This window comes from Topomyia yanbarensis, chromosome 2, assembly GCF_030247195.1.
Source record: "Topomyia yanbarensis strain Yona2022 chromosome 2, ASM3024719v1, whole genome shotgun sequence".
Taxonomy (NCBI): Eukaryota; Metazoa; Arthropoda; class Insecta; order Diptera; family Culicidae; genus Topomyia; species Topomyia yanbarensis.
In genome coordinates this window covers 235740410-235767840 of record NC_080671.1, presented here as the reverse complement: position 1 = coordinate 235767840, position 27431 = coordinate 235740410, and the positions used below count along the sequence as shown (strand labels likewise).

At 37.8% G+C, this 27431-nt stretch overlaps 1 protein-coding gene and 1 long non-coding RNA gene across 2 annotated transcripts in view; one reads left to right on the top strand and one right to left on the bottom strand.

Annotated features, from left to right (window-relative positions):
- LOC131682967 (uncharacterized) overlaps window positions 1-27431 on the bottom strand; it is a 646631-nt gene that overhangs the window by 380826 nt on the left and 238374 nt on the right. The window lies entirely within an intron of this gene.
- LOC131682968 (uncharacterized) lies at window positions 22603-23839 on the top strand. Its single transcript, XR_009304288.1, has 2 exons — window positions 22603-23364; window positions 23420-23839. It is a non-coding gene; the product is annotated as an uncharacterized LOC131682968 (long non-coding RNA).

Sequence of the window (27431 nt, the reverse complement as noted above, 5' to 3'; positions counted from 1 at the left end):
AAATCTGGGTCTTTTTCGATAAATTCACTTCTATGGAGATCAAAATGTATACCAAATTTCGATGACTTTGAGGTCACTGTCAAGTGACAGATTTTGCCAGACATTTTTAGTTGAACTGCCAGATTTTCTTCGAAAAACAGTGGCAACCCTGGTGACGCAGTAAGTGTTTTACATTTCGACTAGGTTTGATTAGCCATTATTTTGGATCCAAGCAATCTGAAAGGGATAACGCGATAGTTTCACAAAAGTAGAACGCATACGAGTTTTTCTACAATCCTCCGAAATAAACAGGCGCTAGATAGTAATAATAGTGACAAGCTATTTCGTTTTGAGGTAAATGGTACCAATTGCATTAATTCCTCACTGATTTAGTTTTTCTTGTTAGGAAATCATGTCTAGGAAACGGCTTTGTACCTTCACGGCTGAACTTAAAGCAGAATTTCCTTTCATAAAACAATCAATAATTCAGAACAATGTTCATTGTGAATGTTGCAACAGTAATTTTTCTATTGCATACGGTGGCAAAAACGATATAACTCGTCATATTTCTTCAGAAAAACATAAGCAGTCAGCACTAACAGCAGCATCTTCTTCGAAGCTAACCTCGTTTTTCCGTATACCTGATTTCGGATCCAAGGAGAAGGAACTTGCAATTGCCGAGGCAGTATATGCATATCACACCACAGTTCACAACCACACATTTCGGTCGATGGATTGTACTTCGAAATTGATTCGGGTGCTATTGGAACCGAAATTTTCCTGTGCTCGCACCAAAACTGAAGCAATCGTGAAAAATGTATTAGCGCCTTTAAGTGTTCGTGAAGTTCTGAAAACATTAGAAAGCGTTGATTTCTTGACAATATTCACCGATGCTTCCAACCAGAGTTAAAAATATTCAAATTCATTGAATGAAAATTGATCATATTCAGCCGCATTCATTTTCAATATTCAGTGACGCAGCTGAAAACGTCAAACGAACAAACCGCCCATTCATCCATGCAGACTTTCATTCATCTCCGATTATTACACGAAGCGACTGTACAACAACGAATCAAACGCATCAAAGTAGGCCGTGGCACAATGTAAGCGATGATGATTGTTGTTTTATATGCTTTACCGGCATTTGAAAACATTTTCCTAGATAATTAGTGAAATGAATATATTGTACGATATTCAACTGAATGAATAGCATAGATATTTGAATGAATATTTTTTCTATTCACCGCGAGTCGCATCAGGTTCATTATCAGTCGTCAAAAAAGAGCTTCGATTATTTTTAACTCTGCTTCCAACCACAAAGACCTTAAGTTATTTCCTTCACTGATTCGTTACTTCGATTATAAGGTAGGCGTCCAGGTAAAGTTGATGGATTTTGTCTCTTCCAGGCGAAACTTCGGAGATAATTGGTAATTCTATATATTACATAGCTAAAAAACATAATATACAGGGTAAAATCATTGCACTTCGCGCAGATAATGCGAATACAAATTTTGGAGGTTTAGAAAGGAAAGGGACGAACAACGTATACAGCAAACTAAAAGATTTACTAAAGAGGCCGATCATTGGTGTCGGTTGCGCAGCACACATAATGCACAATACTCTTCAGTCTGCAGCAGATTTACTTCCAGTCGATATTGAAGGGGTGATTGTTAAAATTTATGGTCATTTTCACATATTTACGGTCAAAGTAGAACTGCTAAAGGAATTTTGCGAAGTAGCTGATGCCGAATACATGAAGTTGTTGGGGTATAGCAAAACTAGGTGGTTGGCGTTAACGCCAGCGATAGAACGCGTTTTGAAGCTGTTTGCGCCACTGAAGTCGTATTTTCTTTCCATTGATAACTGTCCAAGAATATTACAGAATTTTTTCGAAGACGAAAGCTCAGAAATGTGGCTCTATTTCATACACAATCAAGCTGCAATATTCCATAATTCAGTTAAAAGTATCGAAGGTGATAATACGACAATGACAGAAGTTGTATCGGAAATCAAAGACCTTAAATTTAAGCTCGAAGAAAGATTGAAAATGGGATATTTTCCATTAACTGTACGCGCTCAAATAAGAAATCTTCAAGAAAATGGATGGTCCAGAACAGCTAACTTTAAGTCAAATGTAAATGATTTTTACCAGAAATGTATAAATTATTTGGAAACTCGTACAATGCATTTCGACAGCGTTGATTGCTTTAAGTAAGTTTGTCTCAACATTAACATAGAATGGCAGGATGTGCAAGCTAGTTATGAGCTAATTTCAAAGTTCGTGAACAATAATAATTTACTTGAAGCGGATGCAGACGAAAGAAATCTTTTCGACGAGGTATGGTATGTTAAAAGGTATGCAGATGAACGTAAGATCAAGCATTGGAAAGAAATGAATGTGAACACAGCAGATAAATGGTTAGAAATTTTCAAAAATTTACATACAAATAATATCCCTTTCAGTAGAATTAAGCGAATTGTCGATTTCGCCCTGTGCCTACCCGGGACTAATGCAGTTACAGAACGTGTTTTTCATTAGTTAACAAAATTTGGACTTCTGAAAAAACCCAATTAAGCATTGATACATTAAAAGCAATTTTACAAGTCAAGCAAAATTTCTCTGAATCATGCGAAAAAATTTATGCGAAGGTTTCTGCAAACGAAGAATTACTACAGAAAATACACTCATCTGAAAAATATGATTAATTATAAAAATATGGTCAATTTGTTTCTTTCAATTTAAATATATTATTAGGCCATTGCAAATCTTTTTACATTTCTTATAAAAGAAATGTATAGAATTCGCTCAAACTTTCAAGATTTTTTCCGAGGCCCGGAGGGCCGAGTCTTATATACCAATCGACTCAGCTCGACGATTTGGGACAATGTGTCTCTCTCTCTCTCTCTCTCTCTCTCTCTCTCTCTCTCTCTCTCTCTCTCTCTCTCTCTCTCTCTCTCTCTCTCTCTCTCTCTCTCTCTCTCTCTCTCTCTCTCTCTCTCTCTCTCTCTCTCTCTCTCTCTCTCTCTCTCTCTCTCTCTCTCTCTCTTCTCTCTCTCTCTCTCTCTCTCTCTCTCTCTCTCTCTCTCTCTCTGTGTGTGTGTGTGTGTGTGTGTGTGTGTGTGTGTGTGTGTGTGTGTGTGTGTGTGTGTGTGTGTGTGTGTGTGTGTGTGTGTGTGTGTGTGTGTGTGTCTGTGTGTGTGTGTGTGTAACGGACAAATTCTCATTCGTGTTTCTCAGCAATGGCTGAACCGATCTTATCCAAACCAATTTTAAATGAAAGAACTAAAAAACAGTATGAACGCTATTAATTGTTTTTGATTCTGATGTTTAGTTTTTAAGATATGAATGTTTTGAATGCGTAAAAATGGCGTTTTTTGCAGTTTTTTAAAATTATCTGCCGGAATTGACAATATAGATTAACAATTTATATGTTTTTAGATAGCTTTCGAACAAGCTATAGATTGTTGAAATCGGACTATTATCAAAAGAGATATTTAACATTAAATGCGGACGAAAGATTTCTATCATTTCCCATTGCCAGAAATATCACCAAAAACATGTAATCTATTATTAACGCCAAAACGGCTTATTTTAGGTCAATAGTATCTTCGGAGAATTTAATGGACGTAATATGCTCTTTCTTTTGGTATTGTGCTTTTGCTGATTAATACCCCATATGAGTGAGATATTTTTTCAAATTTTCTTGGAAGTGATTATAACGAAATGATTGCCTTCAGCAAATTTGTAGCTCTTACTTTTGCGAATAACTTACTGAAGACTTCAAATATCAATTTTGAATAATTTAAAAGTTATGGCTTGTTGTTTGTGGATTACTCTTCGTCGCCTATTTATTGTTCAATATAGTAATAATCCATTGAAATAAGCCAAACATTATTTCGATAAATCGAATTTTGTATTTCATTTTTCTATCTACAACCGCTAGAAATAATCACCGAACACTTCCAAGTTGTCTGGAAGGAACTTGATAACTTATCAGTGCCAAAATGTTCATTTGTGCGAACCTTCTGACTGCAATTTTTCTAACTTATGACCATCGGAACGATCTGAAACCTTTCGGAAAATGAAAAGCGAAATAAATAACTCCAAGCAACGGCGTAGCCAAGAGAAGGTTTTAACACCATACAGCCCCCCCCCACCACACAAAAAAAATATTGGATTCGAGTTGAAAATTTATTGATGCAAACTGATTTAATTCAATATTACAATAACATTATCTGATCCGTAGATTGATAACCTGTTGTTGTAAACATCATGAGGACTTTTGATAAATTGTCGGAATGGGGTCCTTATATGTAACTGATCTATTGGTCTTGATTTCACAGTTGTCTAATAGCATCAATATCAAATTCATGCCTGAAAACATTCCAATATAAAATTCCAGAGTTCTGTAATCAATCATAATCCTCAGATTTCTTTTCAAATTTTCAGCTTTTTTCCTACACAATATTGCGAAAGCTTATTACACAATTTTTCCTAATAGGTTTGTGAAAATTATAAACTATTTGAAATTTTTTAATAGTTTTATTTTTTATTTAACCGTGATTTTTTAATAAATAGTGATCATCGCTTCACAACGTAGTCTATTTTTCATGGTTTGCGGTGAGCACGAACTCTCGAATTGCTGAACTGAAAATTATGGAATAGAAATTATTTTTTAGTATTCTTTACAGACCCGCTGGTGCCCTAAGACGATTTCGCTAGATTTTTAGAGCACTGTGCACCCAGTGCATTAACGCAAGTGACGGAAGGTTATCGAAAAGTTTCGTGAAAATGAAAATTCCAGTAATGATGATGATTTTCCCAAACGGTTCGTTTTCGTGAGGTTTTTATTTGTTCTTTGGCATTAGGATTAGCGATAATAATTCAAATCAAGAATACTACTGGGAAGTCACCTTTAGAAAAAGTCGATGTCGAAGTAAAATGTGAAACTATGCACGCATGTACTTCAGAGATAGCGTGATATCAGGAGCTGCGATTTCATTTCAACGCTTTTTTTGTGAAAAGAGCGATACTTACAAATGTAAACATGGAGCTTTTTTCTTACATGCGAATGAGGGCTTTGAAACGCAACAAATTAACCTAAAAATTTTGATTCTACGATATTGCTTTCTTAAACTACAGCAAAAAATACAACGGGCGAAACTGTATTTTTGTTTGTTTATTTAAAGTTTCGCCCTCCACGCTCCATGCAAACAAACAGGGCAATACTTTTTTTGCTAGCAGTTTAGAGGCGAAACTGTTATTTTCGTATTTTTTAGGATTATCAAACTGATACCAGCTGTAAATAGTAACAATGATCTCTATTGAAAAAACCCGGACGAAATCGGTGGTGTAAAACGGTACACACCTAGAAAAAATAATGTAAATTTACGTCTCCTGACCCTGACATATACGAGCATCAAAAATGACTTAGTTTTACGTTTGATTTTAATTTTACATGACGTTGAATTTCGTTAATCATGTAATTTTACTCCTCATACAGCGTTTGTTCTGAATGGTAGGAAGTGTAATTTTATGTCATTGGGCATGTAAAGTATATGTTTCATGTAAAATTAAACGGAACACGGTAATGTTCCGCCATTTCGTAAATTACGGTTTGTTGAATTGTGTCATGTTTGCAATTACGTCACCGATAAAATTCAGATTTTTTTGGTGTGTAGTTATTGTAAAAAACGTAAGGGCGATACTTCAATGCTGATAGATGGGACCGAAAAAGTAAACAATCGCCAAAGGGGCGATACTATTATTTTGTCAATTTCAATAGCAAAAACAAACATTAATTTAATAATTTCAAATACTTTATGAAGTTTTGGGTTTCGATCACTGAATCATGCAAGGATGTCAATAAACACAATAGTTCTTAAATAGGAAATAAAACCATGTCTGGAAATATTCACCCCCCTTCAAAATCAGGGGGCAAATATTTTTTTAAAATAACCAAAATTCAAAAAATTGTCACGTTTTATAGAGCAACAATAGCTTCCATAGAGTTTTGCTTTTCGTAACTGAAAACTATTATGGTAGTTTTAGAAATTACCATCCCATAATAATTTTTATTTTGACCATTCTCGGGTAAACATTCGTTAGAGACATAATCGATCGTTGCATTCTAAAATAATTTCGATAAGGAAACAATCTGAATTCAAATCAGACTCCTGGCGATTTATATGTGGTTCAATATTCAATATACATGAGCTTTACCGAAAAGTTTTTGACAATTAAAGATTTCATATGGGATCGTAGCGTTCATACCGTATTTCCGCAGCCATATGTGCGATTCTTATAAACTTGATCAGATCAAAATCTGCTACCAAACCTTCCATTTGAGGCTAAGCTTGTGAAAATCGAATAAGTCGTTTTCCAAGAAGCCGAAGAGACATTAATTCTGAAATATTCCAAGAACCAGAAACATGCGAAATTTTCGAGATAGACGCTGGAATCAAAAGAACTTTGTCTGGCCATCAGCGATCAAGAATCTAGAGCATTCTAAGCTAAATATAGATCTTACAAATAATGGTATCATCGGCACTTACCGCAGGGGGAACCGGCAATCCATTATCGATGTCAATTTTTGTAGCCTTGGAGTAACCGGAAAGATGGACTGAAAAGTGTGCGAGGATATATTTACAGCGACCACCAAGCGATCTGGTACAGCATTGATAACAGGACTATGAACTACACATGAATATGAATATGTGGGAGATATATAAACGAGTGAAGATGGAAAACAGCGATTTTTCACAGGAACGTGTCCGTCGAAGAACTTGAATTTGAGGGTATTCTCTTCAACCTAAATGCGAACGAGTTCACGGCACTACTGACAAGGGCGTGTAATGCGACCATACCAAGGGATGGGAAACCGAGAAACGGTCACCGGGTGCAATACGACGATTATCGATCTATGTATAAGTTGCCTCCGAGCTTGGAGAAGAAGTCGGAGGTCACTTCGGTTTCTCATCTCGCTCAGTTCAGAAGCTAGAAATCGCTCCGCTGCAATAGCAGGGCAAATAATCAAATTTACCCGCGCGACGCTTGGTCTATTTGCAAAGGCAAAAATTGATTCCTTCTGCCTAGTGTGTAAAACGTGAACAAACAATGAGTGACAATGCAAAGCAAAAGTATATCACGATGCGGGCAAACTGTGTTGCTCTTGACTACACGAAATATCCGGTAATACCATCAATTCATGAAGGGGAGCAAATGTTGAAGGTGAACTTGAAGTTCAACGTAGCTTGCGGTACTTTATGCGGTGCAATTCCACCATTTACGTCATGCGGTACTGAATATGTTAAAAGAGCAGAATCATTCGATTCCCAGAACAACATGAAACACGTCATCGAATGTAATGACATTTTATACAGTATCCCAACGTACATAGATGTTGACAGTATTGAAATAAAGATACATGACCTGGCACCACGTACTAGTTCCTTCGCTTCAAACTTCAAACAAATCCTGTCAAAATACGGAGAGGTGAATAGTGTTAAGGAAGATACTTGGAGGAACTTCTTCCCAAGACTCCGCAACGGCGTTCGTGTGGTGAGAATGCGTCCGACAAAACCTATTCCCTCTTACTTGACTTTCACATGCAAATCACCTCATGGTGTTGAATATTCTCAACGAATTCTAGTCACGCACCCAGGACAGATTCCTACCTGTCAATATTGTGATCATCCGCTACACCACGGAAAACCTTGCGCAGAGAATGCTAAAGAAATTCCACCTGATACGACCAAAGCCGGTATACAATCATCGTATGTTAAACCACAACCAGTTGGAAAACCAACGACTGCAGACCGGGCATTCACAAGCACCAGCTCAACAACGATCGGTCCCAGTACCACTGAACCAACTGCCATTACCAACATCGAAGTAACAACGATTACAGCAAATGTTTCCAAACCAACAACCAACACCACCAAAAAGGAATCTAATACCGATGAAGAAGGATTTACAATAGCGACCCGTAAGCACAAACAACAAATAAGAACATCCGATGATGAGCAAGATGAATGCAGTACCGATGATGACATGGACGTAAACGAAAACGCGAGAGAAGACGGACCAAATGACCCCCAAGGTGCGCTCCACGGCTCAGTTGTGCTAACGCATAGAGCCGTGTCAAATATATTTAAAATTAAAAAGAAGTCAGAAAGATCGAGGGAAGCGAGCTGCAAGAACCGCTCTCAACAAACCACAAAGCCAACGCGAATTTCCTTAGGAGAGACCTACAAAGTTGGTATAACAAAGATAAAAGGCTCAGCTGCACCACCTGAAAGGTGCCCGGAAAAGATGGAGGTCACCATTGAAAGGTTTTCCCCACAACATGAATCTATTTTCGCCGTACAGTGAGGAGGATGATCACAAAGATGAAGATTGATTCACCAACTTATCGAGATGGCGAAAGACATAAAAGTGAAGGGATACATGAGAGCCTGGATATGTTCAAAACTCCGATAATTGGAAGCGACAAAAGCTGATGTTGCTTCCGATGCCGGGACAACATGGAGATCTTTCAGCGTAGTCAACATATCCCTTGGTAATGTTAGAGAGAAAGAGTAATCCTGAACAAGCTAACGAAGTACGCGGACCGTGAGAACGGCATCTCATGTAATTCGGCTTCCTTATAGGCAGGTCTACCGTGAAAACCATCCAAACGGTTGTGGGAGCTTTGGAGACAGCAGAGATAAGGATATCGTTTTTGCGTGGTGGTTCCCTTAGACGTGAAGAATGCTTCAATAGTACTAGCTGGGAAGCAATCGCCCATTCGCTGTACAGCATGAGTAACTCTGCAGGATATTATAGAGCTACTTTCAGTACCGAACACTGATCTACGAGACAGACAAGGGAGAATCACAACTACAACTGACGTTCCTCGACTCGACGCTGTGGAACGCAGTGTACGATGGAGTATTGAAGCTGAACCTTCTCAGAGATATTACGATTTTCGGCTTCACGGATGATGTGATGTTCCAAGTAATCGGACAATCGCTAGAAGAGGAGACACTCGACACGGAGACGATTGCCAATCATAAAACAGAGTTGGTGATGACTAGCAGCCGAAAGACAGCGCGGTCGGAAAATATATCATCGATTTGAACTTTTAAAGTTACGATGATTATGTTAAGGGGAAGGCTGTGAGAGCAACCACAGCTTTGCTTGAGGTGCCAGTGTACTGGGCACCACGAACCAGCTGGAATCGCCGGACCGAAGCATGTGAGCAGACTAGTTTCACCGTCAGGGACAAGATCGAGTAGGTCGAGTGAAGCACCAGCGGTGGGTCGTCGAGTTTTCAACGAACCGGAAGCAGCGAACCAGAAGCTACGCTCCATCCGGTATCGCCGAATCGTCCTCGCCAAGTACTGGTTGGCCCTTTGAGTAGGATTTATGAACTATGCGAGAAAATTGCGACAAAACTGGGAGCTAAATGACTCACGAAACAGGCATCGGTATCGGGAGAACTTCCGACGAGGAATTGAGATGGCTTGCGAAAACAGGAACTAAATGGTTCACAGAAACGGGAGCCAAATGGCTAACGGAAGTTCACCACTGCGATTAGCCGGATATGTGTTCGGAGCTAAACCGCTCTAATGTATCATTTTGTCTTAAGACTGAATCAGCCTCCCCACGATATAACACTTCGATGCAGTCTTGTGGAACAAAAGGAAGGAAGAGAAGTAAGGACTATTATTAGCGGTTACGCACAAAAGTGAATCCCACCTAGAGCCAATGCACTTTTGAAGCTATTTAACCATACTATAAAACATACAGACATTTTCAGATATCGACGAACTGAACTGGTATATGACACTCCGGGTGTAGCTTAAAAAGTCGAATTTCAGAGTGATTGCACAGTCTTCCTTATATGAAAAAGGCAATAAATGAACTTGCTATACATTTCATAAATCCGTACGACTATCAAATGAATTTATCTGATGTGGCTACCTACTGCGCAACAAGATGGAGAAAAATGCAAAGATTTCGAAGATGTACACGGAACCGAGCCGAATTACTATCATGTACCAAACAAACAAATCTACAAGTCTTCAAGCACAAGCGATAAACCAAAGCTGATGTTTCCACTAGAGTTCGAAAAAGTATAGTATGCACAGGATGTACGTTCGCCAGGCTACTGTATACGAAATACGCAATAGAAAAAAATATCAGAGAAAACCATATCTGAGATGAATAATTCCATTGACGCACATTTTACCTTTGGATTCATTCCAGAATGTTTTCCAAAAGTCCATAAGTGAAATGTTGCAATCCTGTTTCTGTACATTGTTATCAAACAGGTTCACCTTTGACCGATTTTCATGCCTTGTGTGTACAGTCGGTCCATGTGCCGCCACAATGGAACGAAAACTATTCAAGCAACCAAAAGTTAATACCTAAAGTACTCTTAAATGTTTACATTAAGTTCTTAAAGAACTTTCAAGCTTTTATTGGGAATTTAAAAATTGCACTGTTGGGAAAATTATTTAAAACGAAAACTTTAGCATCCCTTTCCTATGTGAACTTTTGATTGATTCGGTAATGTTTGCTTGAATTTTTCTAGTAAAACAAATAGCTCAACCCCGCTATACGAAATCACCCTGCGGAAACGTCCACGAGAACAATCGAAAGAAAATGCAAAAAGAAAAAAAAATTGTGTTTATTAAAATAAATATTTATTTTTTGTTTGCCCCCCCCCCCCCCCCCCTTCAGAAAAAAAATTGTACTTGGACATAATTTTTAAAAAAGATTTGTAATGGCCTTATAAACTTGCTAAAAACCACTTTTACTTCAACTCCATATTTTCGTTGTCCCGCATTCACACCGAAAAAATTTGATCTTGTTATATATCACATGGTTTTGTTAAGAGTGTTCCGCATTCATTCCAAAAACATATGGTCACTTTACTCCGAGGGGTGACTCACTCTAGTATTTTCGATTCAGGCTAACGTACTGAGAGACGTATTTGTGTATTTTTCACGAAATGACATGTATTTTGTGTACTGATGAGTATTGATTATTTCTTTCACAATTCTTACGTATTAGCGCATTAAAAACGTATTTGTGTATTGTTCACGAAATGCAATGTATTATGCGTATTGGTGAATTATTTCAAAATTCTTATGGATTAGTGTACTAAAAAGTACAATTGTATGCTAGCATTGTATTTTTGTTGAATAATCAATTTAAACCGAATGTTACTGAATTTTGACGTTTAAATGTTATTTTAGAATGCAAGTAGAATAACTTCATAAAAGCAAATAATAAAAAAATTAGTACAAATGGAGTTACTTATGATTTTTCAATACTAGCGAACAATTAAGCATTATGCCAAATTTTATTATTTAGACAATTAGTGACTTCTTCAGTTTGCTTCTACTGGTGATTCCCATTAGACGCATGTTAAAGAAATCACCAATTTGGACATGACACGAGAAGCAGGAAGCGGGGAGATTTACCAGATATGCTGCTATTGTTGAACCAATGCAGATGAACATGTAATTGAAGCAACCTTTATCTTAGTTTGGTGAAAACTAATTAGGCTTGCTGAATTCTAATTAGGCTTACCCAATGGTGATTTTTGAGCAACGCACAGAGGATTTTATTACAAATTTGAATTATAAAAAAGTTACATTATACGGCTAGATCCGGCAATGTTGCTGAAGCAGTATTACAAAACAAGATTTCAGCTATACAAAAAATATTCGAACTCTTCCGATCTTGTCCGATCCACCAATCCCAAGCGATTTGAAAATATTGAAATTTTGACTAATTTAAGGTACACCGAAATGCTGTAGGGCCAAATATTATGTTTGCCAACATGTATTTCTATGAAAATATGCACAGGCGTCCCTTTTCTTCTCCCTTTCCAACTGATCAAATGTTTATGCAACTGGAAAAATAAATGTATTCACAAAGATCACCTAGAAATTACTAGTATTTGAAAGGGTATAGAAAATTGGCCTCTGCACTGGTAAGTGGGTAGATGCCAAATTGTTCCAAAAACTAGTAATTGTCTATTTTTAGTTCATATTAAGGCATAATAACAACAATTGCAGCAGCAAATAATTTTGGCCAGGATTCGACCCCAATTACTCCTCTGTGCAACGCGATATTATGTATATTTAATTACTACAGTATTATCTAAATTTATAACAACAATTGCAGCAGCAAATAATTTTGGCCAGGATTCGACCCCAATTACTCCTCTGTGCAACGCGGTATTATGTATATTTAATTACTACAGTATTATCTAAATTTATTTCAAAAATTGAGATGCTTCTCAGTAAAATTGAGATGCTCCTCAGTAAAATCAGTCGAAATTCCTACTGGTTGTACTAGACTCGGCTGTGTCACTAGAGCCTGAATTCTGGCAGAGTCCAGCCGGAATTCAACTGGACTTAGAGTTAATGGCTGAACTCATTCCTGCAAGTTGATCGGAAGCGACTCGGAATTCGGATTCTTGTGTTTTGTATTATTTTTTATTATTATTTTGATTATAGAGGTTTTGACCTTAGAGTTATTCGCCTCTTTTCTAGTTAGAGTAATCTCATATGGAAAAATCTCTAACCCTATGTGCGGGGTTGGGAATCGAACCCAGGTGAGCTGCGTACAATCTTATGTTTTGCATTCTCAATCCAACGAATGATGATTCTATTCCCCCAACGAGTGTTGATTTATATTGCAACCTATATATATAAACAAAATGATCCATCGCAATGTAAACTTCGAACTTTCAGAGTTTCACTATTTAGGGTAAACATTAAACCATTGTTTATGTCGTTAAAACGAGCGAATTCTTGATCAAAAATTTCCTACTGATGCTGGTAGGAAGTTTCGGATTTACATATGCTCACGTCCCCCGGGAGTATTTTCAAATGTACGGGATGTTTATTTTCTTTACAGATTATGGGATTGTTCCTCTGAATCAAACTGAAAAAACATACGCTATGTCATAATAGGAAATATACTGAATTAGTTTCATTTGGCATGAAATTCATATAATATTTGTATGGCTTCTATCGACAGTGTATTACTTGACGAATTGGATTGTTATCGACGCATTGAAAAATATTTCCGGTACTAACGTATTTTTGTGTATTAGCGTATTTTCGATGTATTGAAAAATTCTTCCAGAAGTAACGTATTTTAGTGCATTTGTGTATTTTCGACGTATTAATTGAATTAAGGTGTATTGAAGCATTTCTCGTGTATTTTTTCAATTGTGTATTTTCAATTCACTTTGAATAAGGAGTGAACTGCCCCTCGCTTTACTCTATACATAACTACTGAAAATTAGTTGAACAACATCTTTTAGTGCCGATCTAATCAGTATTTTGTTCCTATGAGGATTTTTTATAGTCAGCCTTCATTTTTTTCTCGCATTATACAATTAATGAAGAGCATCAGAATAAACAAAATATATGATTCAGCGCCTTGGTGCTGAGATTTTTAAGATTCAGCCATGATTAACAAAAAAGAAATCAAATTTTATCTGCTCTAATCAAGTAACTTATATCCAAAGCATTTTTCCTTGTCCTGATACTAGGTGTAAACCAACAGAATACCGTATGCAATAAAATTACAATTACAATTACAAAGAAATAACAGCCGGAACGGATAGCAGCATGTAGCTATCTATATACTCTTGCACTTATCAGCACCAAATTCGGTTGGCGTTATCAGCCAGCCCGAATGTGGGGTAAAGCAAGACTGTTGGCCCATGACTCTTCTCGGACCTCGCAGATCTTTAACTGCAAGTTTTGCTTGCTTGTGAAGATATCGCTGTGGGCCAGTTGAATGTTATTGGTCGCATGAGTTAATGGGAACCGGACCGGACATGTCTAAGATAGAAAACTTTGTACTGTTTCATGTTGATGTAGCTTGAGGTAGGAACTGGATGGCGCTACTGTAGAGGATAGTGGTGCTCTGCTGTCCGATGTGAGGTGCGGTGGTGGATGATGCTGTAGCTGCTGCTGCTATTGCTGAGGTTGCTGGTGCTGAAGACGTCCACAGCTAGTAAGACATAAATCAGTGTTTTAAGTTGTTGCTGAGACTGTTTCTTACGGTAATTTTGAGTAAACACTCGGGGAGACAATGGTACTGAGATTGCACTGGGCGACTTGCAGTCCTACGGTTTGAACTGGGGTAGTGTTTTGAATTTCTTCTCGAAATTCACCTGCTTCAGCACATTATCTATATCATCCGGTTTGACCCTCTTGAAGACATTTTTTGTTTTGATAGTTAGCGAAATATGTGGACTCTGATATTCATCAATCAAATATGACGTGGGTGTTGGCAGTGCGGATGACATTAGCGATGATGGTCGATTGTTGCGCCGTCCCAATTACCGCCGACGTTAGTTTGCTAACCACCAGATGAATTGTTTGAACCGCTGTTACTGCTGCTACTGGTGCTCAGTGCTCAGCTGAGCCGGAGTTGGCGCTAGAATGAACGTTTTGTCTTCGTCAGCTTCGTCGGGCATTCCAGCAGGAACAGGTACCTGTTGTTCGTTCATATTCGTCGATTGCAGCTGTGTGTTAGACGAGCAGGTATTCGTGATTACCTTTGCTCCGGTTATTGCAGCACTAAGTGAAAATTAAATTCAGTTACCTGAGCCAATGATGAAAGTCCCGATATCTAAAAATTGCAGAAAACTTTTGTCTTGGTTGCCATTTTGTTATTGTTTTTATTATGTAGTCGCTTGCTGCGAATCACTAAACTTTCAAAATGACATTAATGAAAGAGTGCGTTCAATGTCGCTATCCGTGTTGCCAGTCACTACTTTTCACAATTTGACTAGATTTCGTTCATGATATCCCGGATATCACGCAAGAATGATGATATGAGATGACATTTTGTTGTATGGGATATCAAGTGATATGATTCGTAATATCACCGGATATCACGGTAATTCGCATATCACTTGATATCAGTGGTAATGTGAACATATTAGATTGTATACTATAAGACAATAGAGGGGGTCGTTTTTGTTCCAATTTTACGTCAGAATGTTCCAGCTCCTGATTGGTTGATTCTGACCAAGCGGCAAAATTTGGGGGCGGCAAATGCTGCTGAACATAATTATCTATTAGTGATTATCATTGTTCATTAATCGCGATAAACGTTAAGTTCGTGTGAAACGTTTGAACTCATATTGTTTTGGCAACTGTAAAAGATTAAGAGTGTTGATGATTATAAGTACGACGGATCTGACGGAACACAACAATATGTATCTGAACCTGAACCTCAAACTTAACGATCTTAGCAAATGCAAGCGAAAATTGTTTTTAAAAAATTCTTTATTATTAGCTTAACTATTTTTGATAGTCACCAAAAGGAAGAATTAAAATGCAGTTTATGTCTCACAATTAAAGAACCAGACAAATTGGGTTCTTACTGCTGAAATTGAGAGTAAATTTGATGTTAATTTTTTTCTTATGTTTATATTAACACTGTCTAATTGTGGCAAATTTATCCCACACGCTGTTCGGCGTTTTATTTGATTTCAATATGGTTTCCAAACTTTTGGGAATTTCCAACACTTACAATTGCAATTGGTTTTTGATAACAGCGATCTTTGCACTAACCCCTTTAACTCTTTTGTTACCTACCGTACCAATCAGTCTAAAATAACCTTTGCTATATCAATATGTCGTCTCTAGCTCACTCCGTTAATTGCCGTTTGTCCCCAGCTTCGCAGAGCACGAGTACTCCTCAGGTTCCCTCCATCGTGGTCGACCTACCTTGCTCGTTGTGACTACTTGTGCCAGTCTGATTAGCTTCGGGAACCATTTTACCCGTTTGTCGTCCGCGACTTTGAGGACGTGCCCAACTCACCACAGCCTCGTATATTCTGCTGTGTGAACAATGGATAGTATAGTCCCAGAGCCACAACGTGATCTTCTGATACCCTTGGCGGAGTCTCAGTGTTGTGCCCTGAACACCACTTTGACTTTCCTTTTTTGTTCGACTTTCGAACAATAATTGAGTGTGTAATTGAAAATCGCACACTTATCATGACTTACTTTCTGATTTATCTGCATTTAGTTTATAAAGTAAATCAATATATCGAAATATGAAGACATTTATAAAAGAGCACGAAAAAAGCACGAAAACTATTTTTTAGAAAATCCTTGGAAAGTGACACGGAAAATCGAAACCATCAATATTGAGTACCAACAGATCACTAATGTTTGAAGACATGTAAAAAATAACTTCACTGCAGATTTGTTTTTCGAGGTTAGGTGCTTGATGCCGAGGGCCGGAACATTTTTTAAAGAGACATTATGACGGACTGACAGCATCTAAATGTCGGTTTACATAATTGAGATCGACGGTGTTGTTACTGTTTCGATTGCGTGTGGTGAAGCGGTTGGTTGTTTCAAGGACCGTTTTCTCCAGTGAGTGAAGATTTTGAATGGAAATCGCACAGTAGCAGTATTGCTGTGTTGGATTTGTTCTTCACAAGGTTCGTACCGCGCGTTATGTTTTGCACTAAATAAAGGCAAATAGGCCATTTTAGTAATACAATAGCGAGTGGCGAGTACGCAGAGAATCAAAATCCAATCAATGCCGCTCTAAGCACTTTTTTACAGAAATACTGGAGAAAGCAATGTCTCACCACGACAAATCGTTGTGCTCTCTTGGTTTGGGAAGAGTATGACTCTGACGATCCCCATCGTGAGATATCTGTTACTGCTCCTAAAAACTGTAGTCGAACGAGATTTATTTGTTAAAAACATTTGTTATGAACGGTCGAATATAACAGCTACAGGAAGCGCTGAGACAAAGAAATTTGAGAGGTTCCACCGTTTCAAGAAACACCACCGCTGATAAACGTGCTAACTTTCTTCATGGTCTTTGCTGCAATTTTAAAGAGGTGGCCTGCTTTACTGCCTATGGTCAAATATTCGTCCCTTTTTTGTTGCTATGCAACTATGAAAACGAGCGTTAAGTTTGCAACAATTTTCGCTATTTTCAATTGTAAGTCATTGCAGTACGTTATTTAATCTTCTATCAACTTAAGATTTGATTTCATTTGATTTTTCTTCATTATTCTTCAACCATATGATTTCCTTCTGATACTCAATTAGATTCGGTATTGGGAATCTGCCGTAAGCTGCGCGCATCCACTATCATCGTCTACTTATTCGCCATTTAGTTGTTTGTCATAAAACTGTTTCCACCTATCGATCATTTAAAACATATCTCCCGTGACACATAGTCCTCGCAAGAACGATTCGCCATATTCCTTGTCTTATTATCGTCTTATAGCTCTATCGCCACGTTATCTGGATCTACCGTATTTTTCGTCCGAATACTGAGTTTTTTTTTCTGATCCGTGCTTGTTTGTATCGTTTCTCATTCACCCTCGTATGGTGCTGCATCATTCTCGCCTTTGCCGTTATCTTCTCTTTATCTCAGTAGTGCTACCTGTGGTGCTTCATAAGTTACTCCAGCCATCAAGAGTAGTCACATCGACCTATTCTTCCGTTGGTAGTGCCGTCTCCAGCTTCTGCACGTATTTCTGCAGCACCATCGTAGCTGCCAGATGTTGAGCCTCGGTGTCCATGCTCACGAGCGTTGCACTAACGTTTCTGTGATTGAGAAGAAGGCCGTTGTCGTTTGTAACGGAGTGTAGACTGTCCGGTTCGTTCACCGATTTGTACCTGCTGACCTATGTGGCCGTTTATGTCGCCGTAAATCAGCTTAACATCCCATCGTGAGCAGCTGTCATAGAAACGTTCCAGATCCGCCTAAAATGCATCTTTGTCTTTCGCTGGTCTCGCTTTGTGTGAGCAGTGAACGTTGAAGATACGGTAGTTGAAGAAACGGGCTTTTTAGTGTCACTACATTCTCTTACTGTTACTTGAGCACTATAAAACCCAGCTTGTTGTTGTGCCGCCGCTCTGGTTGAATGTGGCTGCTCGATGCTCGCTTTTTCAAACCTTCTGTCCTGCTGAGCAATGCTATGACCCCGAAGTTACGAGTTTACAGCCCTTCGTGCAAAATTCGGTCGATCCCCTGGAAGCCAAGCGACTTACAGTTCCAAATTTCCAATAGCACTTTTGTCGTGACTAACGACTTACCTTTCAATATAGGGGCCCCTTTTAAAATTTCGGAAGAAAAATGATGTAAGATTTTGAACGCTTATATCTTTTGTTGTACTGAATGGATTTAATCAATTTCTTCGGCATTTTGTCGAAAATATTTGTACCAATGTTGTATTAAATTTTGGAATACGTAGGACATTCATTATCAACGGAAAAAAGTGTTTTGAAAAATCTTTCGAAAACGACTCGGAAAAGTGAAAATTTTCAGCCCATCCCGCACAGAGCCGTCAAAATGGTGCAGCAAATGAACAATAAAATAATGAAAAGTTTATATATATATATATATATATATATATATATATATATATATATATATATATATATATATATATATATATATATATATATATATATATATATATATATATATATATATATATATATATATATATATATATATATATATATATATATATATATATATATATATATATATATATGTGTGTGTGTGTGTGTGTGTGTCCACTACATGTTTGTTCCTATGATTATTCGTATTGGGTTGCTTGGCGGGAGCAGTTGGTGGGGGAAAGCCGGCATATTAGTTTTGGTTAAGCCATTATAAGCCGGACGGAAAGGAAAGGCTCATGCACGTCACGAGAACGAGCGAGAAAGCGATAGTAGTGCATATTACCGAAAGCGTTACGTACATTTTGAACCTTAATAAGTTTTCTTCTACTAAACGGATTGCCAATCTTGTTTCATAAATCGGAAGGAAAACGTTCAACGCTTGCTAGCGATATGTTGTTTGCCATATAAAATTTGTTTAAATAGTTCAAAAACTACTTTAAATGAGTATCAACATTAATGATAAAACCTATAAATAGGGGTGTCGCAGCTTTTCTCAAAGCAAGACGTGGGTAAGACGCAGTGCATAACAGACGTGCATGGTCGTGAGAAGCTGCATCGGACGACCAATCAAATCGGCTACCACCGGAGAGAAAAAAAACGTTGGTGGCGGTGAGAAGGCCAAAAAGCCAAAGGCTAAGAAACGCAGTCACTGAAAAGGCGGTAGTAACTTCCACCAAAATTGCCACCAAAATATCGAAGGTTGCAAAGAGTACTCATTCGGTGTGCGCTGCGAAAGGGGAAAGATGTATATACGCAGTAAAAACAATCGTCGGCAAGGTTTGAATTGTTTCAAAAGATTCTCGTCTTGTATCAACATAGTTATCTACAAACCGTTCTTATCAGGACGAATGCAAAGTGGAAAAAGAATTTTATTAGAAAGTTTCTTTTATTAACTAGTACTAAGTTTGCGCTTGTTAATTCTGTACTTGTACCAGTGAATCATAATAAAATGTTTTTCTAATCTACAAACCCGAAGGTTTTTGCAAATCCTTCCAAGAAAATCAGTGAATGTCGCAACTCTGCCACTAAGCGAAAGCTACACCAAAACGAATGATGAAAATATTTTCATTTGTCGAACAAAAGGATGGCCTTCCATCTGCATTGTAAAGTCAATAAATAGGAACGCCTTGATGCGAAGCGTACTCATTCGGAGTGAGCTGCGAAAGGGGAAAGATGTATGTACGCAGTAAAAGCAATCGTCGGCAAGATTTGAATTGTTTCAAAAGATTCTCGTCTTGTATCAACATAGTTATCTACAAACCGTCCTTATTAGGACGAATGCAAAATGGAAAAAGAATTTAATTAGAAAGTTTTTATTATTAACTAGTACTAAGTTTGCGCTTGTTAATTCTGTACTTTTACCAGTGAATCATAAAATAAAAGATGGGTGGGTAATGTCTAGGACATGACCGGAGTGTCGTGACTACTCGTTTGACTTGTAATTCGAATCGAATGATACTCAATGAAATATGTGGGAATGTTTCAAGTTATTCTTTATAATAATTATGGTGGTTCTGAAAAGAACCTAAGAGAAGAGATCACAATCCAGTCCTAACCTCAATATTGAACCAGCTTCTGATTGGTCATTTTGCCAGTCATGAGCGTTCATTATATTTACAATCGGGATGGAAAACAGTGCTGCTGAATCTATTCTGGCTATTTTTCATACACATCAACATTTCGTGCAAATTGAATAAAAGACCTGAATGACGATATAGTTACGTCTACTGTTAAGAGAGACACGAATAAAAATTAAATTATTTTTTTAAATGCAGCTTATGCATTGTAAATTGGTGGTTGAGGTGCGATTTTCGAGTTACAATTATTTTCAGCAATTGCGAAAAGCATACAAAAGGAATCTGGCAACGATGAACGCTTGTTGTCTTTGGATTTACTGTCGGGCCTAGTCGGGAAAATTAAGAAGAGCAAGAAGCCAATTGTCGTCTCTTCTCTTAGAAAAGAACCTTTGTTGTTGGCGTCTGCGTTGATAGGGGATGCGCTGGATTCTAAGCTCGTTGAGACATTCATTCATGAAATGAACAATTTTCTTGCTTTGAAATATCAATGTTAAAATCTCTCGAAACAACCATCGGAATCTTTTTCGTACAGAAATGAATACGCTTAGCGAAAAACTAGGGGCGGGTAATGTCCGGGACATAACTGCGATGATCGTATTCTTAAAATTCTGTTTGTATCTCTTTCAAACGGCTAAATTTTACGCATTAAGTTCGATTCACCGGGCTCAGCGAAATTTTCCTGGGGATCCCATTCGTTAGTATATTCAGTAAAACAATTTTATTACCGAGTTCTCCGCGTTGAATACAGGTCAATAATTTCATATAATGATTTCAACAAGCAGACAATGTACATGTATGACAGGTGGGAGTATTCTGAAGTGGTTTTAGTGGAAGTAACAATATAAAATCAGCAGAGGGTTAAGTTGTTTCGAAGAGATGACAGTTAATATATGATAACTAAAGATATAAAATTGTTCTATAAATTGCCCTGAAAATTTGTCATTTCATTCATATAGGAACAATCATTGAAATTATGTCAATTTATGCTTTGCAAGATTTGAAATAACTTCGAAGTATGGTCACGACACCCCTGTTATGTCATATACATTACCAACCCATCTTTTTTCGTAGCATGACTTAATTGATCCGATCTGTACGCAAAAGCTGTGTTTCCAGACGGCTTGTTACAGCTGCACAAAACTCCTATCTGGTCGGAGGCTTCCAATTTCACTACTGAAGGTGACGATAGCCCACAGTTTATCCGTTTTGTGTCCATCAAAAAGAAAACAGGCCGACCCGGGTACCCGCAAATTCAAAAGTTTGTAGCTTTGTCAATTTTTAAACGATTTAGGACACTTTTGGATGTTTTGAACTCAGGAAATCATCCACTTTTAGAAACAGTGAAATTGAACACGACGAATATATTTGGTTAATCCCGCCAATCCAGATTTCCGGAAGGATATTCCAGTACTGAGAAACAATTTGGAATTATTACGGGGGAATCTTATCGTTGTGGGATCATATGACGATTTGACCTAGGAACGGTCACTCACTGCCTTGCGGGTACCTGCTCCGGAAAGTGCATTGCGGTCACATGTATTATTATACATTTTATATCCCAGTATTGGAACTTACCTCCAGAAATCCGAATAACCGTGAACCAGATGCATTTTTACAGATTCTAAAAGTGGTTGAGTTCTGGAATTCAAACCATCCAAATGTGTCTATATTGGAGAAAAAATGCCATAGCTATGAGTATTTCGGTTTTGGGGGTACTTGGGTACCCTGCCGGGCTGTTACGGGTTAAAAAAAATCCAAAAGCCCCCGATCATCGGATCATTTTTTTCCCACAAAAGCAATGCTTGGTATTATTCTAAGATGTCACTAAGTTGCAATTTCGCGTTTGGGAAAGAGTACTGGAATTTCATGAATTAAAATCTGCAAAGTAGTTCGCTGTCGTACACATAACGGTTAAGTGCGACCTTATGAACAGAGTTGTAACCTCGCTTTGCTCACCGTGATTAATACGCAACGCTGCCGCAAAGCTACTTGGTCAAGTTACTTGGTTACTAAACACCCATGACATGGAAAAACGGTGCCCTTTATTAATATACCAGAATAGAAATGTACAGTAACAAAACTATGATTTTCACTGTGACAGTACAGTAATTTTACAATAATTTACAGTAAGTTTTAGTGTTATGCTACAATACAAAAATAATAAACTTTAACGTTTTTACAGTAAATTCCAATGTAAAATAGACTTTTACAGTGAAAAAGAGGGGGGAGGTGGTTATGTATCCTAACACGATTAAAAAAATTAATTTTTCTCCATACATTTTTTTTCTCGAAAACAGTAAAATTTAATGTGCATGCACTGTATCAGTTTTTTGCTGGACAGTGAAGTTTATTGTTACATGAAATTTTATTGTAAATCTACTGTGAGAACTTGGCATCGAACAATATTGAAACAATAATAACTAAAATATTTATTGTTTTATGATTGTTTGTAGGGTAAATGGTATTGTAAAATTCTATCCGGGTAATGGATTCAAGATACAAAATATTGCAGGCATAAAATAAATTAACAGGAATCCGTTTTCATTGTAAAAAAAAATAGCAACACTGTTCGGAAGATTTCGGCAGGGTGGAAATCTGCGAAAAGAAGAATGTCGAATGAAAAATAAGAAGCCGATTGTCACGTCTTGTCTTAGGATCAAATCACAAAATAAATTCATACTGACTGAAAAATTAAGCAACTTTATCGTGGCAAACGGAACATCCCAGCGAAAACCATTTCAAACATTATTTTACCTGATTTATTGAATGCTATTTAATCAATTAATAACGTGTTTAAATTTATTCAAAGAATTCGAGTCAACGCAGGACTCAGGTTTTTTAAGCGGATTTTTTTTCGGATGAACTTGACACTCGAATAGAACAGTAACAAAACCATGTCACTGCGACAGAAAAATAATAACCATTTGCAGTGAAGTCCAATGTTGTACTATAATACCAAAACAAGACTTTTACAGTAACTAGGATTGGCTATGAGTTGATTTTTATTTTTTTAATGTTATTTAACAAATGATTGTGTTCCACGCATTTCACATTTAATGCTAATTTACTGAATCATTGTTTGTCGGAAAATGAAATTAATTGTTACTTGAAATTTTAGTGTAAATTTATTGCAAGAATACTGCTTGAATAACGTCCAACTGCCCTTCAATTTAAAGATAACTTGAAGTTTCTTTCTTTATCATAGTTCATATCTGAAATCTTGTAAGTTGGACGATATAAAATGGTTAATGAACTTAACCGAAGGCATCCGGAAATTAAACAAATCAGATCAGATCAAAAAGAGTATAATGAATAGATGGAAGAAAAAGTAAACCATGTGGTACTAAATATAGTCTTGGTCTAAAATGTCTTCCTTTTTTCAGGTAGATCTTGTGGAGTTGGAGTATTCTGAAGATTTCTGACGATAGCGTATTCGATAACTCAGAACGTAATCTAGTGTACCATATTGCAGGATACATTCTTAAGAATGTCCCGAAAAACTATACTGTTTGTGAAGCATGCTTTACACCATGTATTAGTACGACCCCATTTTAAAACAATTTACAAAGTATATTATGCTTAAAGATTTTAGTAGGGAAGCACTATCGTATGTAACAGAAGTTGTTTATTTGTTTTTTATCGCGCATGAGAAGAGAATATTTCGAGACGTCACGAGTCTCGTCACTTGTAATGAAAACGTTTCATCAAACCTGGCAACACTCATAAAATCACTTACCATAAATATCTTTGAAGAAGAATGTCATAATATTCGCAATTAGATAATAAAGCATTTTGTAACGTTCCGCTTGTGAATTTATCAACTATACAAAAAAGGGAAAATAAGCCTAGTCGTTCAATGGCACTGTAGAGGTTCGGTGAATCAATTAAAATATGCATTCATCACGTTCTTGTTAACTTGCTGATTGTTGGAAGCAATATAAGAAATGAGAAAAGGTAAATACACAGAGAAAAAACGTCCATCTTCAGCATTCAATTTGTGTAAAATCTCTAACGGTTTTGAAGGTAGTTGGTATATCCAAACCAGGTGCGCTCCTGTCGTCATGTTTTATTTGTGGCTGAGTTCGACAGAATTGACAGCGGTTATTCGTCTACCCAGTCAAACTGGGTTATTCCTTTACCCAGTCAAACTAGTCCGGAACCGGTTCGGACGTCCAGAATGAATTCCAGCTCAAATGCATCAACCGATAGAGTCGGAATCGGTTGATTTCTTTGAGCAAGATTCCATACTGAATCCATTCAGGATTTCGAACCGGTTCCGGAATGGATTCGACGGATAGTTGGGATAGATTGGTGTGGCGGCGCTAGTGTTTATCGTATATTAATTCAAATGTTTACACACGTTTTTGCCTTTCTCATATAAAGAAAGGCTATGCAATCACTGTAAAAATCGACTTTTTAACCGAGGCCCGGAGGGCCGAGTGTCATACACCATTCGATTCAGTTCGTCGAGATCGGCAAATGTCTGTGTGTGTGTGTGTATGTATGTGTGTGTGTATGTGTGTGTGTGTATGTGTGTGTGTATGTGTGTGTGTGTGTCATTTAAACTCACAATTTTCTCAGAGATGGCTGAACCGATTTTCGCAAACTTAGTTTCATCTGAAAGGTATAACGCTCCCATAAGCTGCTATTGAATTTTTAGTTGATCCGACTTCCGGTTCCGGAGTTACGGGTTGAAGAGTGCGGTCACACAGCAAATTCCCATATAATCTGGTACCACCATGATGTTCAAATGATGTAAAACATATTAAAATTGATGTAACATTACTCTAGTTTGCGGGTCTGGATCACTAATGATCAATCAAAGCAGCTTTGACCACATTGGCCACTTATGACGGTTCATGACGCCCCCGGGGAACCCGCCAAGTTCCTAAGCTAATATCACACCCATTCCCCAACGAATTCTCTACCGATTTTTACAAACTTGATTTCAAATGAAAGATACAGTAATGCCATTGACTGCTGCTGAATTTCATTCTGTTCTGACTCTTGCTTCCGGAGTTACAGGGGTGTTAGTAAGGATACACTGGAATTTCCCATATAAATCGGTACAATCGTAATACCTCAGAGGCTAAAAACTATTGAAATGGTCACCAAATTACTTCTAATCGCAGATTTAGATCACTGATTGCCAATCAAACATTCTTTGAATATATTGTCCACTATCGACGATTCCGGAAGTCCGGAATTCCGGGCATATTCCACAATTAAAGTCACATCGGTTCTTCGGTGATGACTGAACCGATTTTCTCAAACCAAGTCTCAAATGGAAGGCAAAATATGCAGTTGAGTATTACGTCGCCACCCCTCCTACCCCCGCCTTGCCCTTACACCTCCCTCCTTCATCACTCCCCTCCCCTTGGACCACCCTCACGCCCGCATTTCCTTCATCCACTCCGTATACCGAAATAAGATGAAGGATTTCTGACGCATCCTCTACTCTCACTCTACTAACCCCCCATTCCCTCCACTTTCAAACCCATTCCACCAACATTTCAAAATATAATTACATGAAGATAACATTGAACTCATGCTGATTAAGGTAATTAAATACTATTCTTTTGCCTTTCTCATATAGAAAGGTTATGCAATTGCTCCAAAAACCGACTTCCTAACCGAAGCCCGGAGGGCCGAGTCTCATATAACATTCGACTCAGTTCGCCGAGATCGCAAAATATCTGTGTGTATGTATGTGTGTTTGTATGTGCGTATGTATGTGTGCATGTATGTATGTATGTATGTATGTATGTATGTATGTATGTATGTATGTATGTATGTATGTATGTATGTATGTATGTATGTATGTATGTATGTGTGTGTATGTGCGGATTTGTTAACAAAATGTCCACATCGGTTTCTCGGAGATGGTTGAACCGATTTTTAGAAACTAAGATTCAAATGAAAGGTATACTATTCTCATAGGTTGCTATTGAATTTCATTTTCAACCGACATCTTGTTCCGGATTACGAGTTGAAGAGTATGGTTACAAAACAAAATTTGTTGATTTGTCCACATCGGTTTCTCGGAATTTTCTGAACCGATTTTGACAAACTTGATTTTAAATGGAAGGTCCATCAGCTGCTGTTGAATTTTGTGTGGATCCGAGTTCTGGTTCCTGAATTACAGGGTGATACGTACGATCACGCAGCAAATCTTGATTCTAACGAATTCTGCGATGAATGTAAAAAGGTAAAATTTTTGCCTTTCTCAATAGAAAGGTATTGCAATTGCTCTGAAAACCGACTTTTTAACGGAGGCCCGGAGGGCCGAGTGGCATATACCATTCGATTCAGTTCGTCGAGTTCGGCAAATGTCTGAGCGTGTGTATGTATGTGTGTATGTATGTATGTGTGTATGTGCGTCTGTGTGTGTATGTGACCAAAAATGTCACTCATTTTTCTCAGAGCTGGCTGAACCGATTTTGACAAACTTAGTCTCAAATGAAAGATACAACGTTCCCATAGGCTGCTATTGAATTTCTGATGGATCCGACTTCCGGTTCCGGAATTACAGGGTGGTGAGCACGATCACGCAGAAAATGTCGATTTTAATAAATTCTGCAATGAATGTATAAAGGTGAAAATTTTTCCAAAATATGACCACAACTGCTTCGATTTGTAGTATTAGGTCAATAACATCCATTCAAAGTCTTTTTGGCCCCATTGGCCACCATCATCGGTTCTGGAAGCCCCGGCGGAAGTATCCAAATTCAGAATAACAGTCACATCGGTTTCCCGGAGATGGCTGGACCGATTCAACCAAACTTAGTCTCAAATGAAAGGTGTTGCGCCTTCGTAAATGGTTATTTAATTTCATCCCGATCTGACCTCCGGTTCCGGAGTTACAGGTTGTGGCGTGCGATCACATAGCAAATTGCGATTCAAATCGATACTCCGATGAAAGCAAAAAAGGTAAAAATTTCGCTAAAATGTCTCTCAAACAACTTAAATTTGCTGTTCTAGGCCAACCAAACTTTCGTTGAATACATTGACCACCATAGACGGTTCCGGAAGTGCCCGGGAAAAGCGGCCATCTTTCAAAATTGACGTACTCACATCAGTTTCCCGGAAATGGTTGGGCCGATTTTCACAAACACTGTCCCAAATGATAGCTATAGTATCCCCACAGATGTCTATAAAATTTCGTACGGATCGCTTGGATGCGTCCGGAAATATAGACTAATCCATCCGGTCACATATGAAATTCCCATATAAGCCGGAACTAAATTTTTTTTCAAAGGACCCCATGAAATTTCAGAAATCAAATTCGTTTTTGATGCCAAACATCTTTAAAATGCATGAAACGTCGAGATTTTATGTTATCTCGAAATTTTTTTTTATGAAGATCGACTTTTTGGGACTGCCGATTTCGCACCT